Genomic DNA, 12,657 nt, shown 5'->3' on the forward strand with positions numbered 1-12,657 from the left:
ATAATAATAATAAAGGAAAGTGCTTTTCTGACACTCATTTGCTGCTCCAAGTAGCCAATCAGTGCCTAGAATCGCCAGGCCAAGTACTCATAAAGTACTTTCATTTGCATTATTGTTTTACTTACTGCTAAAAACATTAAACTGTCCCTTTAATAAATGGAAAGAAGGTGTGTGTCCCACTAACTCAATGGACAGTGTAGTCTGGAATCCAAATAGTGACATCATTATTCATATGAAACGTAGCACCATATTCACGGAACCTCGACTGTTTAGATAATGCGGCGTGATCATGAATATTTTATTGCTATAATACATTTTGCTTCAGTGTGACATGTATGCAAATGAACCCACCTTGCCTAATGATATAATCAAATGTCATGCATTGAATGATGACACTGCAGATGATTGTACAGATGTGTAAATACTGGCTAATTACATGGGCACATGCGATTCATCAAAATAGAAGTCACGTTAATTACCCACGGGGAGCTATATTAAAGCATGATAAATTAGAAGCTTTTCACAACTAAAAGAGAACGCCCATGTTTTCTGCAAGGCTTTCGCTTCCAAATGCTACGATCATGCTGTAGAAGTATATTTGTTCATATGCTGATGTCGATAGGGTTAAAGCTCTTTTAAGATCGACCTTCTTTACTTGCAGAATCTCCGTTTTATTTTAAAATTGTAACAATTGCTTTATTATATTTTTTGTAATATATATATATATATATATATATATTATTATTTGAGATGTTTGTACTTCTGTAAAGTGCGGATATTTATCAGGCTAATGCAAAGCTGAGGGATGACTCTTTTTAGGGATATATTTGCTAGAATCAGCTGATGACCTCACTTTCTTTTCTCCACTGTGCCTGCCCTTGGCTTGTATGACATCACGGTAAGAGGGGTCAGAGGGCCACGCAGCACATAATAACAGCTCGGACTGGGATTTGGTCTATTTTCTTGAAGCTATTCACAACTGATTCTCCTAAACTGACTTCTGTGGCGTCTTTGGCAAGTTTTGACCCCCCCCCCCTTTAAATTGGTGTCTGAACCTCTAGCTTCCATAAAAAGGGGCCAAATTAATCCATTATATACAACTTTTGAAACAAAAAAAACTATTTGAGAGATTCCAAAGTAAAAGGGCATGAAAATTTATAATAGCAGTAAGAAGGTGGGTTCACAGAGGACTTCCTACCTTAGATGTCCTACTTACATATTCGCTCTGCCAAACTATACCCGCCACATATCAACTCGGCCGTGTGAGTTTAAAACTTCCATGGGGGGGGTGAATTTAATTATTTAATCCCTCCTTCCCAGAAAAAAAGGGAGTGAAGGGCTTTGTGCCACTAAAAACAAATACAATTCAGCTTAAACACATGTGAGCTGGAGTTTTCATATAGCTGCCAACTAGCTGGTTGGTGTAACTTGTGCTATTGATCTTCTCTTGAATCAGGAAGATTACAGCGAGTGACTGCGGGGCACAGAGAATAGGTCAGGTTCATGCGGTAAGTGGCCTTAAAGCCACGACTAAAGTCAGCAATGTAGCATTTCAGGTGGAAATGGAGATGTCCCACTGGTGAACATGTTTGGTTCAGCTATAAAACTTCACCTGGTGCACCTAATAGGTACTCCGGTGATCAGTTGCCTGTACATTTTGCCCGTGTTTAGACTATATATATACTTAGTTTCCTTTTAGGAGGATTGCTAACTATCTCACCACTTCTCCATCTGGTTCAGATAAAGAATATTCATTATAATGTATATAATTTAGTTATTATTTCTAACGTCACCCATGTGTTTTAGGACGCATTCTCATGTCTTGGAGGTTCTACCACCAACTGAATACGGCAAGGGCCCTGGAGAAGGTGTACAACATATCTCAAAAAACCATATATAAAGTCTTTACTAACATATTTCTTTCCTGCCCTGTGCAATTTAAAAATATATATCTTTCTAGATACTAATTCACACATCTGGCACCTTTTGACATGACCACCGCCTGCAGTGATTTATCGCGTGGGATTTTTATATAGCTGCCCTCTTGCTTTTCATTATCCACCTCCGATGTCTCTTATCTGACTTTGAATTCTTAGTATTTGCTTTGTGGGTCCTACCTCTGACAGCATTACAGAGCCATAGACGGATATTTACTGCACAACTGTGTGTAATATAATGATTTAAATAATATGTATCATGAGCACTCCGTAGTAATTGAAGTACATAAATCATACTTTTTTTTTGGTTTTTCTCTGGCGCCATCAATCAAACTTGGAAAGCTTTCAATATTTTTATATTTCATGATAGCATTGAGACAGGGATGAACTTTTCAAAAAAAAGTTTGCTGAAAAAAAAAATGTCATTTCCATTAATTTATGACCTTTTCAGAGTTTTCTCCAAAAATGTCACCGAGTAACTTTATTCATTTATTTTCTTGGAGGACCATGGAAAGTTTTGGGGGGAAAAAGGCTGAAATTAATACTTTCAAAATATTTAATGTATTTATTTTAAACAAACGTTTCATTCATTAAGAACTAGAGAGTTTGTATTATGCATTTTTATAAACAGCTTATGAAGTTTAACCCCTTAATGACAAAGCTCAAGGGGTTTAGGGACCACCCATTTTTAAAGATTTTTTTTTTTTTACTTTCTCTTGTGCTTATGGCGCCTTACCTTTTTTGCTGTTATTTTAGAAAAAAAAGGTACCTTGTAATAATTTTAATAATAAATACTCTGTGTATTAATAACAATAACACACACATCATAATAACAATACAAATATACTTGTGCATAACACTCACGTTTAAGTTAATCTGACCCACATTACTTTAACAATAGATGTCTCTTTAGAGCAATAAAAAGAATGGAAAATGTTCACTCTGATCAAACCTACAGTATTTTCGGTAAGGGCAGAATATTAATATAAAAATAAAAAGTGAAACGAAAGGAATGCGAAATGTAATTGTTATATTTATTATCTTTAAAATGTGCCATTAGAAAGAATTTTACTGATTTGAATACCTATTCAGAATGAATATATCGTATATTTGTGGTTAATGTTTATCGGTATATTCCATATAACAACCTTGACAGCGCTCCTAAAAGGCTCATTATTACCTTTAAACCTGTAATATTAAATAAATAAATGATGGGACCATTCATTCAGTATTCATTTTTCTATAATTAACTGTGAAAAGAAGTATAAGATATGAAATAAATGTATATAAAGACATGGTCGCGGTAACCAAAACATATTGGCTTAGATTCTTGGTCATCTGCTCAGGAATTGGAAAATCACTCAATATGTCTATCTCACAATATGTAGAGGAACAGGTTTGGATTATTTTGGGTTATGTTAATTGTATTTCTCAATATATGAGGTGCTAATATTTTTGAAATCTTTATTGTTTTGTGTTATTGGAAATTCCAATTCTGACCACTATGGGGAGGCAATAGGCATAACTGGGAACTTTTTAAATGACCTGGCCCTAAGACTCTTGAAATATTAATCCTTTAATAGTCCATTGAGAAGATTCTATGTAGTAACCTGCCTAATGTGTTAATCAAATGGCTCTAATGACGGTCCTCAGGGAAACCTTGACTCGTCATTAAAGATAAGCTTAATTGAGTCACTTGCATTCAAGTAGGAATATGGACTATCACATACCGGAAGCAAAAGTGCCAACTGGGAATCTTGGTATGTCGGTGGCTGCCTATCTTCTCGTGCACTATGAGAAAATAGATTGTACCATATCCTATTCTAATGATATGGAACAAATTTGTAGCTGGGACTCTTTGGCTCATGGTATTCCAAAACATGTGGTGTGGTCAAATAAGGTATCCCATACAACTGCTAGAAATTAGGGCTATAACTAAAATAACATTAATATTTTAGAGCGTCTTGATCCAAGGAGAAATCCGATTGCCTCTTGGAGTCAAGAAGGATTTTCTTTCCCCTGATGGCAGAACTCGAAGCAGCTTAATTAGGGTTTTTTTTGCCTTCTTTTGGATCAAGAATAGGAAGGTTAGGTAGAAGGGTTGAACTTGATGGACGTAGGTCTTTTTTCAACCTTGTGAACTGTGTAACTATGTAACTGTGGCTACCCAACAATGGTTGGGTGTTTTTTCACACAAGAACTGAATTTTCAAGATCTGTTAATGATGATGGAACGAGGCAGAACACGGTAAGTCATTTGGCCCAAAGTGCCAGCAAGCCATAAGTTAGTTAGCCCAAGGAGAATCGTTTCTGTCCAAAGTTTAAAACCTCTCAGAAACCAACAAGCCGTGTTACCTTGGCAGTACGATGCATTATCTGTGCTCCTTTTACAAGGATGTCAAGAAAACACGTTTATGCATGGTGGTTAGAGTAGAGTAGAGGTTCTTCTACTTCCTTGTCTCTTTGTTTCTCCTTTCGCATGACCACTATGGTTAACTGAGACTGTAACGGCTTCAGCATCAAAACAGCATGCTAGATTATGACATAGAAAGGATTTTGTTATAATTATTGAAACAAAAGACATTTTTGTAATTCCAGATAGAGAAACGAAAAACTTTATTTCTACAATGTAACAATATGGACTTGGCTATGTATCCGAGTCCTCTGTTTAAACATGCATGGATTGTACACCCCGCTTTGCTTTTGTTATGGAAATGTCACTTTCTGCAGGAAATGCTGCTTTTTGGAGTTAATTTATGATTTCACATTTTCAAAGAAGGATGAACTCCCGGCATGTGAAAGAATCATGATTGTCATTGAGAATGCTGCTAACAACAGAGCAGAACAAGTTAAGGTAATTATGAGTGAGTCTAAAAGTTAACGGTAATTGTAATTTCCAGAAGAGGCGACAGACTGAGGAATGCATTAGCTATTATAATGTGATTGTGAGGAGACAGTGGCAGCAGGATCTACTTATTGTTAGAAACACTTTCAAATCTGTACGGAAATATGATGGGAGTCTTCTATAATGGCGTGTCAACCGGCATCTGGTTTAGTAGCTCCCAGTGAAAGACATTTAACATGGCCGTCCATGTAACCAACAGCAATCATGGCTAAGCACACGGATACATACTAATTCACGTTTTTATTAAATTTTATCAAATATAGTTAAGTTTAAGGACACTTTTGTATAGGTCAGATTTGCTGCTCATAAATATGGCCCATGGCATCTCCTGCCATCAACCTCGTGTGTGTAGTTCTATTTCTCATCTTTATTAACACTTAAGCCCAAATGTTTCATGTCCCTCCCTAATAATTTTGTAAGCAGTGGGAAGAATAGAAAGTAATGAGTGAGGTAATGTTCTACTTAATCTTTTTTGAGGTTTATGGAAGCAAACGTGTAACATAACGTAAAATTCTAATTTGAGATCCATGTCATATACAGGGGCGTAACTAGAAACTACGGGACCCTGGTGCAAAAAATTGCTCCGGGCCCTCAACTTCAACAGCAGGTCTGTGTCATCACTGCCCCCACACAACTGGTCTGTGTCTACTTTGCCCCTTGCCCCCCTTCCAACATACAACATATGTAAACAAATTTACATAAATGACACGCAAATGTTAGTGAGTACTCATACTCACTAACACACACTTCATCTTGCCTCACTTACACAACTACACATGCATGCTCACGCACACACATACACATTTACACATCCATGCTCGTACACACATACACAATTACACATCCATACTCTTACACACACACACAATTACACATTCCATGCTCATACAAACATACACATGCATGCTCACACATACATACACAATTACACACACATGCTCACACACTCATACTCTGCGACCCCTGTACTTCTGCCAGCGGTCATATACCTAGGTATCATGCTAACCACTGGATGAATCTGATCATGGTATTTCTTTTTTTTAATATTTTTTGTAGATAAACAGCAGTTAGAAGATAAATTGGGAAAGGCTTTAAGGCTTTCATCCCTCTGGCTTTAAAGCATGCCTCATTGTCTGCCACCGTGTGTGTCTGCAGATTCCACTGCTTTTCATAATGTAGTTTTGTCGATCCTTTAAATCACAAAACTGAAAAGTTGACAAAACCGATGTTAATAGAGTATGAGGACATTTAAACTTTGTAACAAAAGTTTTACCGGGGGGGGGTATTTTTTTCATAGCCCTGGCAGTTGGTTTGAACAGGTTACAACACATTATAAGAATTCTGAGTGATTTCACGGCAGATAAGCACGTGGGAAGGTTTGCACAGATTTATGATGGAATATTTCAGGAAATTGGTATTACTAGAGGTGCCTGAGCAGTACCCCCCATAAGATTTACAAAAGATTAAATTCACTAACAAGAACTGGGATTACTGGAGATTTGCTTTCAACACCATGGCACCACTTGAACTTCTTATGATTGTTAACGAAATTAGAGCATTTAAGGATATTTTACAAAGGCAATTAAAAAAAACATTGTAACATGTTTTCAACTCGTCTAATCTTACATTGTTTGTAATTGTCTTAATCTAATCTAATCTAATGGAAGTCTATGGAGGGAAGGATTTGATTGGATAAGCAGGACTTCATTACCATTGTCATACATACTTAGCTCATTGTGATGTTTGGTTTGGGAAAGTCACCCAAAATATCATGACTGACAAGAACAGCCCCGTCTAGGTCTGCAGATAAAGAACATTTATTGTAGCTAAAATGAAGTAAACCCTGCTTTTCTTCAAAACTCAATACGAAAAACTCAAATCGCAGGTGATTGGTAACAATTTTACCATCTGCACAGTCCTCTTACTGACCCAATCTTTTTTTCCTGGGGGGGGCGGCATTTATATTCCCAATACTCAATCCTTAAATTTAAGATCAATTAGTTATAGTCTGCAACCCATGTATGTCCTTTTTTTTATTTTGTTACAAAAAAGGATCTTTAGAAAGGCCAAGGAAGGATTCTACCGTAATGCGCTTGCAAAGCTATTGCCGAATGAGTACGGCATACGAAGATCCGAGAATTTTGTTTGGATTACACCACATCGGAATCCGTTTCCGAGAGCGTTTGAATTAAACATTGCAGACTCTCAAATAAATTAGTGTACAGTAGGTGACAGCTTGGTTTTATACCCCACTGGATAATTAATTTTGATTAAAATGAAACAGGGGGGTGTCACAGCCAACCGTGTTGAAGGTCAAAGCCATTAAATGTGTGTTTTATTAACAGCATTCCTTCTGTTAGGGACTAGGAATAGCTGATAAGCAGAACACTGGCAAAAGGACATTATTTCCATTCAAATATACTCAGCCCTCAAAAGGACTTATGAGCCATTTGGGAGAAGCTTCTGGCAAATAATATAACCAAAAACAAATCATCAAACCATTGGAAAGCTTCCATCGGAACAGGAGACCTCTAGGTCCAGTAGGCATATGGAACTTTGCATCTTTTTTCTATGTTGGCCCAAAAACCGGTGTCAACGTCGACTAAAGACACAATTTCTGCTAATACTGCAATTTTTTTCTTCTTATTAAATATTCTAGGAACGTGTAAATAAGGACACACAGTATGTTATTTTTGATCGCTAACCCATTTTTACATTTGAATATGCCTGGAGCACAGCACTGGTGGAAACGGCATGGCCCAGAAAGCTATGTGGGAATATATGAAGACAATGGATGTTTCAAGCCAAGGTTCTTTATGAGTATTTAGAAACAGAAATCGCTACAGATAGAAAAGGTTTGTTAAAAAGAGACCCCACGTAAGTAATAAAGATGAGTTTCATACGTGGTTGATGTTTGACAATAACAATAATGTTATCGTCTAATGATATAAAGAATAGAACATAGAACAGCCTTGATTGTCGGAATATTGAATATACCGGACTCATTTACAGCAATCGGGTCAATTGAGTATTGGATAAAGTTTCAAAAAGAAATCTAGGGCATTTTAAACTCTGCCATGAGGAAACTTATTTAATTTGGAACCTGTTGGACTTGCTGTATGATTAATCTGGTGCAAGTCATCACCTTTCAGCATCAACCTAATGCGCATCGAGATTATTAATTTCACAGAATTAAAATTCTTCTATTGTAATAGAACCATCCGCTAGTGAGCACATGTAACGATAGCAGCCGGCAACTTCATTTATTTTAGTCATACATTATAATGACACTTCTGCTTACATTCCTTAACCATTTAGACACATAAAGTATTTAAGAGAGTGCTCACTCCCAGAAAATCCTCTTTTTTTCTTAAAAAAAAATATCTAATTTTGGCGCTACCTGGTAAAGAGAGGAGATCACTTGATTTGCGTCTGGTGTTAGCTTAGATCTACATGTATCTACAGCCTCTATCTATCTTTTAGTCAGATAGCTACAGAAAACCGGCGTATCTTAAGACATAAGCTCAGCATGTTTGTTAATGTTTCCAAAAACCAGTGAAAAATAACGTTTGCATCTATCTTTAGTTAACGTTAGTTAAAACTACTTATAATCTGTGCTTTATGTTTTTCAGTATTTACCTCAAGGAAGCAAAAATATGTGGCTTAAAAGAGAAAATAATCTAACCAATTGTCTCTCCTGACGGTGTCTCCCTTCCCGCCCCCCCCCACCATTACAAAGGTTATTTGAACCAATCAACTACAATCAGCAACTTAATTATCAAAGAGAGATGAATTAATGGAGTGGAAAACAACAATCCATCACAATTGGACCCTTGGACTATGGGTTTTCAATCCCATTCTCTTTCCACTGAGCCTCTGGTGTTGCCACCAGTCCGGGAACACGCTATGCGGAAATGTAAATGGCGATCCTACTACACGTCAAATAGGAGGCCAAAGGCTGAGGGCAGACGGCAGCCTGATGCTAATGCCCTGGTGCAGGGAAATTAGCGGAAAGTGTGACCAAGATCGTGCTGAAGCAACGCAAAGTGTGGGACCGGACCTGACAACCCCCCCTCCAGAACAGAGACGGTCCCACACTTCGAGGTAAGACCCTGAAATGCAGAACCCAAGATATTTAGATGTAACACACAAAGTTGCTTCTAATACATATTTTAATGTATAAAAGTCATCGTATAGGTTTATTGAGCATACAACTGCAACATCTAGACTCTAGGGAAGTGACATGGGTAACGCTAACCGAACAACCAGATCCAGTAGCTAAAAATACCTGTTTTTTTGACACAGATTTAATTTCTTACCAGGACACAAATCACCGTGAAATACACTTCTAAACAACAAAACCCACTTTTATTCATGACAGTCCTAATCTTTTTAATCTCTCCTTTTTAATAAGGCATTAAAATAGCTTTTTGACCTTCTGTGCAACTCCTACCTTTTCTTCCATTTTAGACAGTTTGTTTACATACTCGTAAAGCTGTCTTTATCCAACACATAGGAATTGTAGCTAATTAGCAACGGACCAAAATAGCCTTTATTAATAATTAACACTTTAGCTTGCCAAGAAATTCAGCATGTCGCGGGAACATGCGCATGCAAACATATAGTGTGGTTTTTATTTAGCCAGTTTTTGTCTATAAATTTTTATTTTTTTTATTAAAGTTTTTTTGTTGGCAGTTTCTTGTATTGGCTGCGTCCACCTCCTCTCCGTTCCGAATGTATTTTTCTTTTGTAATCAAACAGCTGTTATAAACGTATGACACACAAAATAAGTAGAAATATATAAATATATGAAAAAACTAAAAAAAAAATCAAAACATAGAATTTGATGGGGGATAAAAACCATCCGGCCCACCTTGTCTGCCTGTTTTTCCTAATGTAAAGACTAAAACCTTAATCGGTTCTTGTCTTTGATTCAGTATAGTGTTATGCCTCATTCCTGTTTACATTTCCTCACTGTATTAGCCTCTACCACTTCTTCTGGGATGCTGTTCCATTTATCTACCACCCTCTCAGTAAAGTAAAATTTCCTTCTTTTACATCTGAACCTCTGACCCTCTAGTTTTAGATTATGACTTTTTCTTCTTTCCCCTTTCAGAACAAACTTTATCCCTTAATCTCTCTTTTTTTTCCCTCTCCTCATGTTAATAAACTCAAAACGCCATCTCTTAGGCCGTTCATTTAGAAAGAAACAAACATATACAGGAAAAAAGATTGCGACGGGCAGAAGTTTAAAATATGGATGAACGTCACAATATCCTACCTTGAGGTTGTTTGGCAAGTTTATTTACAGTGAATGGCGCAGGGCTGCAGATGTCGGCAATCTGGGAGAAAAGCTTTGGGCGCTTCTGCAAACGATTCTGAAAAGCTAAAATTTTATATTTCTAAAGGCTTAGAAACAAAATCCATAAATTTCAGCACAATAGTGAATCCTGCGATTATGCATAATATTTTGTTTTGATACAGAATGTAATATAAATCAAGTCTCTAAAAGCAAACAAAAAAAATGTATACTGGATAACATTTATAAAACAGTGATTAAAAAAAATAAAATAAAAAAAGTCTACAAAGAACGCCACAAATACGCGGCTTCTATGGAGTTTTTGTTCTGCTAAGAGTCAGGTTAACCCTGAGGTTCACTCATTCTGCTCTCATAAAACAATGCAGCTAATTAAATGCTTTGCAAAACCTCCAGAACTTATGTATCTCATCATTAAAAGCAGGAAGGTTGTATATTGTATGTTTATCGATATTGTTAAGTATCTTTGACAGTTCTACTATAGAAGAAAGCACACTCAAGTACTCTGAGCGTAGCCTCAACCCTTTGTGAGTACTTTAATATGCGTTCTTCAGAAACTGATGATTCTTGCTTCTGATTGGCTGCCTCAAGCAGCCAATCAGTAACAAGAAACACTTCTATGGATTTAAAAAAAAAAATGAAATGAAAATTGAATATGACTTACTGATGTAAAATTTTGCTTCATTCCTAAATTTTCTGGGAAGGCTTAACCCCTTCACGACAAAGCCCGTACATGTACGGGCTCACAATGCGTTGTCATTAATGGGTTTAAGGACAACCTGTTGTCCTTAAGGGGTTTTAGAGGGGGAAGTCCCATAGAATTTTTACAGCCATTTATAGAAATGTAGGTTAGAATTGACGAAAAACCTGTGGCCGGCCATTGTTGTCAGTCATGTGATATTTTTGGTTACTTTCCCAGCTCAAAGACCACACTAAGCTGATTCTTTATGGCAATGCTAATAAAATCCTTTCCTCCTTAGACTTTCATTAATCACTCAGCTGTCATACTGGTGATTATGATCAAATCATTCCACAGACAGTATGATGAGGAGTCAAACTTTTAAAAAAGAAAACACAATATAATAAGTAATAAGAAACTTATTGGGAGTTCCCATTTAATTGACACAAATGCAGACACTGATGGGTCGTTGCCATAGCATGTGTTTTTTTATGTGATTAAACCTGGAGAAGAATTATTATTATTTTTATTTTTTTTGGTCCATTTGTTTTCAGACAAATTTAGTTTCCTGCCTTTTCCGTTCTGACAAAATTCGGATGGAAAAAGGCCTCTTGGAGTATTTTCACAAAAGGACGGTGCAATAGAGCCCCCCATAGGGATAGCCCCTCATCCATTTCTCCAGCTGGGGGAGAGGGTGTATGTGCGGAGGCTTTGCCTTTTTGCGGAAGTTAACTGGGCGGATATCGGGGAGAAGCGGACAAAGAGGCAAGACAATGGGGGGAAACAGCTTATTGATCCAAGGAGAAATCTGACTGCGATTTTGGGGTCAAGAACGAATTTTTTTCCCTGGTTAGTGCAAAATTGGAAAGAGTGAAGCCGGGGTTTTTTGCCTTCTTTTGGATCAAACAGCAATAAATGAACAGATATAGGAAAGGCTGAACTTGATGGACGCAGGTCTTTTTTCAGCCTATGTAACTATGTAACTATGTAAGACAAGAAGTGGAGCTGCTAATTGGAGTAAATAGTATGATCCGTATTCAACATGTGCTTCCTAAGTTTATTCCTTTATTTACAAGACTATATTATCAATTATGTTATGACCCCTGGACCCCGCATAAATTTTGCCCCTCTTCTGGCTCATAATGTGTTTTTGTTTCCTTAGTGTGGCCATTAAGTGAACTGTGGCACTTGAAAGAATTGATAAGTAATACCAAGGACTCGTCATTGCTCTTACAGGGTATTTAATGAGCACAATTCACAAGATCTTCTAAGAAACATTGAACAATACTCATCTAATCACCTGTTTAAATACAATGCAGATCTGTCTTGGTTGAAACATTGTATTTTTAACCCCTTAAGGACAATGATCGGTCCCTAAACCCATTGAAAACAATGCATTTTGAGCCCGTACATGTACAGGCTTTGTCATTAAGGGGGTTAATAAATCACGTAGAGACTGAGAGAGGCATTCTGTGTTCATTTAAAACCTATTTTGCCCTTGCAGAATTTGGAAAGATTATATATATATATATATATATATATATATATATAAATAATTTTCACCCCAAAGGTACTCCTACTGATCTTTATAAATGTGCAGTTTCATTTCTCTTCTTCTGTTGAAATGCCAAGAATCATCATCTCGTAATTTAATTCACTTAATGTGACTATTTTTCCACAAAAGAGTGGGAGCAGAAATCGCCCTACCTTGTTCTCATCTAATTTCCACACAGTCCTTGCATAGATACCATACTTTAATCACCCCAAGCACCAAGTACAAGCCAACAGATTGTAAGCTCACAAGAACAGGGCCCTCTTTT

This window comes from Spea bombifrons, chromosome 2 (genome assembly GCF_027358695.1).
Source record: "Spea bombifrons isolate aSpeBom1 chromosome 2, aSpeBom1.2.pri, whole genome shotgun sequence".
NCBI lineage: Eukaryota > Metazoa > Chordata > Amphibia > Anura > Pelobatidae > Spea > Spea bombifrons.